Raw genomic sequence first — 8,496 nt, 5'->3', positions numbered from 1 at the left:
TCCCTCGTCCACCCTCAGTTTGCTCGTCGTGAGGGCCTGGGCGTGGGCAGAGAAGGGCAGCGCTTCTCCGTTTTCAGCCGGAAGAGCCCTTTTATTTTTTTGAGTCGGAGTCTCCCTCTGTCGCCCAGGCGGGAGCGCAGCGGCCGCTCCCGGCCACCGCGGCCTCGACCCCTGGGCTCCGGCGACCCTTCCGCCCCCGCCTTCGAGTAGCTGGAGCTACAGGCGCGCGCTACCACCCCCGGCTGATTTTTCGAGTTATCGTAGAGATGAGGTCTCGCTGCCCGGGCGGGTCTCGAACCCGCGGGCTCAGGCAGCCCACGCACCTCCGCCTCCCAAAGGCGCGGGATGACAGGCTGAGCCACGGAGCGCGGCTGGAAGAGCCCTTTAAAAGCAAGCCATGGCAGACCCCCCCGCGGGGGCGCTTCCGTGCCCCACAGCTAACGCAGGAGCCTCCGTGATGACCCAAACTGCTGGACACTCAGCCGTGCTTCTCCACCAATTGACGCCTTGTTAGTCTCAACATCTATGCAGGCGCTCACATTACTTTAAAATACATTATTTTGGGGGGACAGTTTTAAACGTGCAGAGAAATGGTGACTAAGGGCAGAGTTCCAGCACACCCGGCCCCAGCGTCCGCTGCTGTCCAATGGGGTCCACTGGCCAGAATTAACAAAGCGAGCCGGGCACAGCCGTACTGACCAAAGTCCATGTGTTATTCTGTTATCCACATTTCTTTAGTTTTTACTTAATGTGTTTTTTTCTGTTTCAGGACATCACATTACACTTAGTCGTCATAGCTCCTTAGGCCCCTCTTGGCTGTGATGACTTTGTATAGGTTTAACGAAATGAATAAAATGTTGTTATTGCACTTTCTGATTTGGAACTAGCTTTAAGGTAATAGCTTTTTTTTTTTTTTTTAATTAAAAAAAGGAAGATGCAGCCGGGCTCGGTGGCTCAGCCTGTAATCCCGCACTTTGGGAGGCCGAGGTGAGTGGATTGCCTGAGCCCGCGGGTTCGAGACCCCCCTGGGCAACTGGGCGAGACCTCATCTCTACAATAAATCAAAAATTAGCCGGGTGTGGTAGCGCATGCCTGTAGTTCCAGCTACTTGGAAGGCTGAGGCGGAAGGATCGCCGGAGCCCAGCAGGTCGACGCTGCGGTGGCCGGGAGCGGCCACTGCACTCCAGTCTGGGCGACAGAGTGAGACTCCAATTCAAAAAAAAAAAAAAAAATCCTCAAAGGGAAACATTTGCCCATGTGGAAGAGGCGAAACAAAAAGTGGCAGAACTAAAAGGCTTTAAAATTGATGAGTTCAAAAATTGTTTTGAACAATGGAAAAAGCATTTCGATAGGTGTACTGCATCAAACAGAGAGTACTTTGACGGTGATTGAAGTTTACACATGTAAGAATAAATGCGCAACTTTAAGTAAACAAATTCTGGGTTTTTGGGGTCTCCCTCGTATATTTTAATTTCTGGAAGGATATATGAAAAATTGGTTACTGGTTGTGGGAATGGAACCACATGGCTGGAGAACAGTGTGAGAAAGCCTGCAGTTTACTCTATGGCTTTTGAATTATTTTAAAATTTGCTTTATTTTTTTTGAGTCGGTGTCTCATTCTGTCACCCAGGCTGGAGTGCAGTGGCATGCTCATAGCCACTGCAGCCTCAACAAGCTAAGCTCAGGTGATCCTTCCCCCTCAGCCTTCCAAGTAGCTGGAACTACAGGTGTGTACCACCATGCCCAACTAATTTTTCTTGATCTATTGTACAGATACGTTCTTGCCAAGTTGCCCAGGCTGGTCTTGAACCCCTGTGCTCAGGCGATTAATCCTCTTGCCTCCGTCTCCCAAAGTACCGGCATTACAGGCATGAGCCATTGTGCCCAACTTTAAATTTATTTTAAAATTGTATTATCTATTTTGAAAAATCACTAATTCATTAAACATAACATTACATACAGGTGTAATATACTGAATCTCTTACCACTCCTGCCAGCACACAGTAGGCACTTAAAAACTGTTAGCCTTGTGTCTCCAGAGCATCACTACTGATGTGTGTTTACCCAGCCATCTCCCCTTTACAATGTTAACCTTAATTAGGAGGCACAATAAATGTTTGTTGAGCGACTGGGTGATTCATGCCAGGGAGAGGGCGGTGTCTCTAAACTTTCACAGAGGCCAGACTGAGGGACTCCACTGCCCCAGGAGGCAGGAAAAGTTGCCTGTGTCAGGACTGAGGTAAGGAGTTCCAATTACAAGGGTGGCTGGATAAGGGGACAGACCTGGGATGGGTGTGGTCACGTTTGACCATCAGTGGGGGCACAGAGCTGCCCACCTGGCCCCAGCCTCGCCCTGTGCCCAGGAGAGTGGAATTCTCTTCAGCCCCAGATCTATAATCAGGGGCATGAACTCAGTGCCCTTGGGCTGCCTGAGACCCCCTTTCCTTTAGGACCTGTAGTCCCCAGACCCAAGGGCGTGGCATCCTCCTTTGCCCTCTTCTCCCTGGCCTTTAGTTAAGATAACTGGGTGGCCAGGCGTGATGGCCCACACCTATAATCCCTTTGGGAGGGAGGCCGAGGTGAGGGGATTGCCTGAGCTCCACAGGTTTGAGACCAGCCTGGGCAACTTGGTGAGACCTCATCTCTACAATTCATCAAAAAATTAGCCGGGCGTGGTAGCCAGTTACTTGGAAGTCTGAAGCGGAAGAATCACCTGGACCCAGCAGGTCAAGGTGACCGTGAGCATGCCACTGCCCTCCAGCCTGGGTGATAGAGTGAGACACCAACTCAAAAAAACAACAAAAAAGATACCAGGGTCACCTAATCCAGCAAGCTCTATGTGACACCCAGGCCCTGGGCCCTCAAGGATGCTGGGATGTGGGGAAGGGTAGAAGAGGTAGTGACCAGGACACCCCAGCGTCCAGCACCTGGCGTGTCTGGGCAGCCCTTTACATTTCTAGGGGCACACTGCAGCCCAGTTTGAGTTCTGAGATGAGGCACCCCTGGACCTGCCTCACCACCACTGTTGCCCTAAATACACTGAACATGGACCAGGTGGGGGCGCATCACATGCACGATCCCATTTAATAGTCACAAAGACCCTAGAAGGTCTTTAGAAAAATTCTTTCCCTTTTCCCCCAGAAATGGAAACTGTGGTCAAAGAAGTCAAGTCACTTCCTGGGGTCATAGAACTCACAAGTGTTTGGGCCAGGACCAGAAGCATCTCTGCCTGCCTGCAGGGGCCTGTACACCCGGCCCGGCCGCCCCCCACCCCCTGCCCAGCTCTGAGTGCCACAAGCTGCCCCCGCCCTGTGGCCCTTCCCCACAGCCTTCAGTCCCCGTGGCCCCACTTCCCCAGTGTTCCCCTGTCTCCGAGCTCCCAGGAGGCCCACAGGGATCCATGTCTGGGGACAGGACTGGGCAGGCCTGGGGGCGCCATGGGGAGGCGGGTGTGGTGTGCAGTGCTGATCCTAACCGAGTTTGCCAGCCTGCTTTTCTCATGGCCCCCACACAATGGCCCGCTTTGTGCCCACCTGCCGATGATGCTTAATTAGGCGAGGAGTTGATTCATTTGAGGTAATTGACAGCTAATTAGAGGCCCACAGGCTCATTAACTTGACATCTTGTCTTCCTGAATTGGCTGAGTGGGGTCAGGTGACGGGGAGCTGTTGCCTCTCCCTCCCCAGCTCTCCGGCAAGGGCTGAGGCCATTACCTAGGGAGGGCGGACCCAGGAGCTCAGGTGGGGCAGTGCCAAGATGGAGAGAGGACGCCAAGGCAGTGAAGGAGGGTGGGGATCGAGGTGCCGGCCCTGACCCTTGGAGGGAGGAGTGAGCAGGAACTGTAGGCTCAGGTGCACTGGGGCAAAGACCCCCAAGAGAGGTGGGATATTAACAAGGGAGGGAAACCCCGGTGTTCAGGCAGGAGGAGGGCAGGTGGGTGGGGAAGACTGTTGGGAATAAGCACAGGCTTTGGAATGACACAGACCTGGGGCCGGTTTCCAGCTCTGCTGTAACCCGTCACCTCTCTAAACCTCAGGTTTCTCATCTGTAAAATGGGAATAGTGCCGGCACCTACCTCAAGAGGTTGAGAGTCCATGAAACACTGAAGTAAAGGATCCTGGGAGCCTGGTGAGTGCTCAGTTAAATGTTAACTACTCTTGGTGGCAGGAAGGAGCAACATGCAGAGAGGTGAATGGGTAGAACGAGCCTCAGGAGTGTGAGGAAGCCATGGACACCCCGCCAAGAGGAGCTGCTGTTGCCTTGCAGGAAACCTGCACCTTGACTGTAGAAAGCATCGGAACTGCACTGGGTGGAAGCATGTCAGAGGTGCCTGGAGCTCACCTGGCATGCTGGTCCTCTTAGGAAGGAGCCCTGAATGATCCATGTGTGACAAAGCATACCTGGCTTTGAGATCTGTGGCTGGCTCCATCTGGGAAGAACTGAAGTCATGCCTCAGGTGAACGGAGGCCACAGACTCAGTAGCCAAGGGACAGCTGTGCACTGAGCACCTGTAACACGTCGGGCTCTGGAGAAACAGCACAAACCTGGCCTCGTGCATTAGGAGGCCAGTCTGGGGACTGACGCCTCGGTAAATCTGGACAGTGGTGCTCTCTCACAAAAGACCTCACTGTGGTGTGTGAGACCCTTGGAGTTGAGCTGATGGCCTTCCTGGACTCAGTTGCTGGCGGAGCATGGCAGGCAATGGTCAAAGAAATATGTGGGCCATCCTCCACCCTTCCCTCTGACGCCACCGCTCTGAATCCAGGACGAGTCTGGGATGCTCTAGACTCTCCTGCATACTCGACTCAAATAGCTTCCATGGGGCTGTGGTTTGAAACATAACCACCATCGGCTTTCATCCATGTTCCCCTTTAGGGGCTCAGGGAACCTTACATTCTTTTGTTCTGAAGCCCAGCTACACTCAGCGGAGTGCCCAACTATCAAGCGCACAGCTTGATGAATGTTTGCACACACATACTCTCATGTAATCACCAATCAGGTCAAGGGGGTCCCTTTCCAGTCAATATCTGCAAGGTAACCACAATTCTGACTTCTATCACCTGGATTAGTGCCAACTGTTCTTGAATTTCATATAAGTGGAATCATGCAGTATGCACCCTTTTGTGTCTTCTCATTCGTGTCTGAGAGACTCATCCAAGCTGTGGTGTGCCATAGGACAATGGTTTGTTCTGGCTAACTGGCATACTGTGTATGAATATACAATGTATCCATCCTTCTGTTGATGGACTTTCCCCCCAGTTTCTGACTTGCATGAATAAGGTTGCTGTTAACATTCTTGCTTGTCTTTAGTGGACACTGACACTCATTTGTTGGGTATACACCTACAAGTGGAATTTACAAAGAATGTATATTCTTGAAGGTCACACACAGATGTGGTAACTCCACTTTCACAGCAGTAGGGCTTTGAGGTTGGGGTGAGGAATCAGGTTTGAGAGTCCTCTTGGGGTATTATGAGTCCCACTGGCCATGGAGGGGTGGGTAGCTCATATCAGGAAAGAAAGAGGCAGGGCAGAGCCAAGCAAAGAACCACAACATGATTCTCAAATCAAGTCCACAAATGACAGTGTGTTGGGTATATACCTACAGGGGTGCATGAAAAAACAGAAGCCTTTGGGTTGTTTCTTTGTTAGGGTAGAGGATGTATAAGGAGCCAGAACTAAAGATCTTAGTGGATTTGTGTTTATTTTAATTAACCCAATGGGAAATAAATTTCTCCCCTGGTTTTGTTTACCTAACCAATAGGTTTAAGAAAAACACTTTTGGTAACCCAAATACCATATTTATTTAGAAAGGTTTTCTAAAAGCTCAGTATTTCCCATGGGAACCTTTCCATCCTGTGAAGGGCTCCAGGCAGGGGTAACACTAGTGTGATTTCTATCATCATCAACTAGTGTGTGCCTGTTCTTGAACTTGACTTGCATGGACTCTTACCGTTTACGCCAACATTTACTGAAGCATTTATTCAGTGTCAAATACATTGCTAAATACCATCAAACAATATCTCATTTAATTCTTTCAAAAAACAGAAGTGCTTATTTCCCCCATTTAACTGAAGAGGAAACCAAGTTTAACAAGGCTAAGAATCCTATCCAAGGCCATTCCCTAAAGCTACTAAAGCAGCAGAGCCTGAATTCAAACTAGAGTAACCAACCATCCCACTGGCAGGACTGTCCCTCATCCTGGGAAACCCCCGAGTCCAAGCAAACTGGATGGTTAGTCACCCTAGTTCAAACCCAGACTGGACTCAAAAGTTGGACTTAGTCATCAGGCTGGGACTTCTTTGGCCTAAGATTTCAACAGGCAGCACAGGTCTCAGGAAGGAATGTTTTATCTCCAGAAAACTCTGTGATATCAAGATTGTACTTGTTTTCATTTTGAAGAAAGTGATTTCACCTAAAGTAGATCTGAGGTGGGTGAGAATGAAATTGTTTATATTACAAGGGAATTCTAGCACATCAATCCATCAAATAAGGCTTTCTTCAGTACCCACACACCGAAAAAAGTTTAGACAGGCTCTAACTTCAAGAAGTTGATAATTTACTTGGGAGCTAAGAGTAAAGCTTAGGGAGTAAGATTAGGGGACAATAAACAGTAATCATAATCACCCATATCTGAGTGCTTACTATGTCCCAGGGACTCTACATATTCTCATTTAATTTTCACAACACAGCTATTTTTCACAACAGGTAGTGCTGTTACATTCATTTCAGATAAGGAGGCCAAGGCTTGGTGGGGTGAAGTGATTTGGCCAAGGGAAAAGAATATCACTGAGCTATTCACCTAAGGTTTGTGCAATTAATATAAATGAGTTATACCTCTAAGAAGTCTTTTTAAAAAAAAAATCTTTTAATTTTGTAGAGAAAGGATCTCCCTGAGTTACCCAGGCTGGTCTTGAACTCCTGGCCTGAAGCGATCCTCCCACCTCAGCCTCCCAAAGTGCTGGGATTACAAGTGTAAGCCACCATGCTCAGCTAAGTGTTTGTTGTATGGGAAACCACTGCAGATGGGGAAATTTTTATTTCCTCTGCTCTTGAATATCCTATTCCCAATAACGCGAGGGCAAACTTTAAAAAAATGTGTTCTGGTTTATTTCATTTTAGGAAAATGGCAGGTCAGGTCAAATGGCCTTTTGAGCCTTATTGACTTGAGTGCAAATAGGCACAGCCTGTGGCTGTGAAGTCAGTGGATCCGCAGGGGCTGACTCAGTCCAGCTGGTCAGTGCAAACTGCTTGGTCCCTGGCTGCACAACTGTTAGCCCCACAGTCAGTCCTGGCCAGGCACGCACAAGGGTATCTGTCCCCTGGGCCCTCAAGGCCACCTCCGCCTCCAACACCCTAGGCCTCTTCCCCTCACTCAACCCCTGACCCTGCCACCCAGAGCACCTTCATCATTCCTCCCCGACATGTGGGCTTTCATCTCCCTAGGCTGTCTCATGTGACAGTCTCCTGCCCATATTTCTAAGCTCTCTGGGTCTGGTTGCGCTATTTCTCTGTCGTCTCTGGGGTTTGCAACACCAATCATCCGCAGGTTTCATTAGCATGCTGTTTACCCCTGTCTTCCAGATCATTAATGAAGATGTGGAGTGAGACACCACTCCTCAAGGCCCCCACCACGGGCCCCCCATGCCCGGCGCCCCTGGAGTCATTATCCTTCCTGGTGTGACAGGATCAGAACCAAACCAATTTGCATCAATCTTTGGTGATGTCGTGAAGTGTTGCCTGCCCTGCAGTCTTCCTGCTGCAACGATGGCTTCAGCTGTCTGGTCTGGAGTGCTCCTCTCTCCTTTAGATTCGGCCACCCCAATTCTTCTGGCTAATGCCCCAGAGCTCCCATCACCCTTCAGGCAGGATTCAGGGCTGCACATGGCTGATGTTTCTCTTTATTGTTGTGCTATCCTGAGCTGGTGCCTTGTTGGAAAACAGGATGGACAAGTGCACACAATATTGGAGGAGGAGACAGGTATGGCAGACACAGAGTTTTTCTTACTCATCTTGACATCTGTTTCTAGTAAGAAAAACAAGGAGCCATGCTCCTTAGGACCTCAAGGCTTACACGCCTGGGCCGGTGTGGGTGAGTCTATTTTCCACTATTTTCTCATGCCCCCTGGCCCTGGTGCTTTTATCTCTTCCTCATCAATCCATGACTATGCTTCCCATTCTGCAGGAAAACTAACTTTGTATACACACTTGTCTCCCAATAAAGGTGAGACCACCTCCTACATACCCCATTGTCAGATGCAAACTTGGATGACATGTCTAATCTTTCCTGAGAGTGCAGCGCCTCCAACTGGTTGTCTGTGATGAAAATATAAGTGTAATTCCAGACTCCCCCAACCCATCCTTACACCTGACCCCTAACTCATCTTTTCTTCCTTCTCTCCTAACTTCAAAGGAGAAGGTAAGCAGGAAGAAAGCAGTGAAGGAAACTCACAAATGCAACTGAGGTGATGCTTTGCATGCCCAAGAGCTGGGGGAA

The sequence above is a fragment of the Carlito syrichta genome, unplaced genomic scaffold (genome assembly GCF_000164805.1).
Source record: "Carlito syrichta isolate Samal-C Ts95f unplaced genomic scaffold, Tarsius_syrichta-2.0.1 Scaffold304511, whole genome shotgun sequence".
NCBI classification, from domain to species: Eukaryota; Metazoa; Chordata; class Mammalia; order Primates; family Tarsiidae; genus Carlito; species Carlito syrichta.
Note: the sequence above shows the minus strand (reverse complement) of the source record.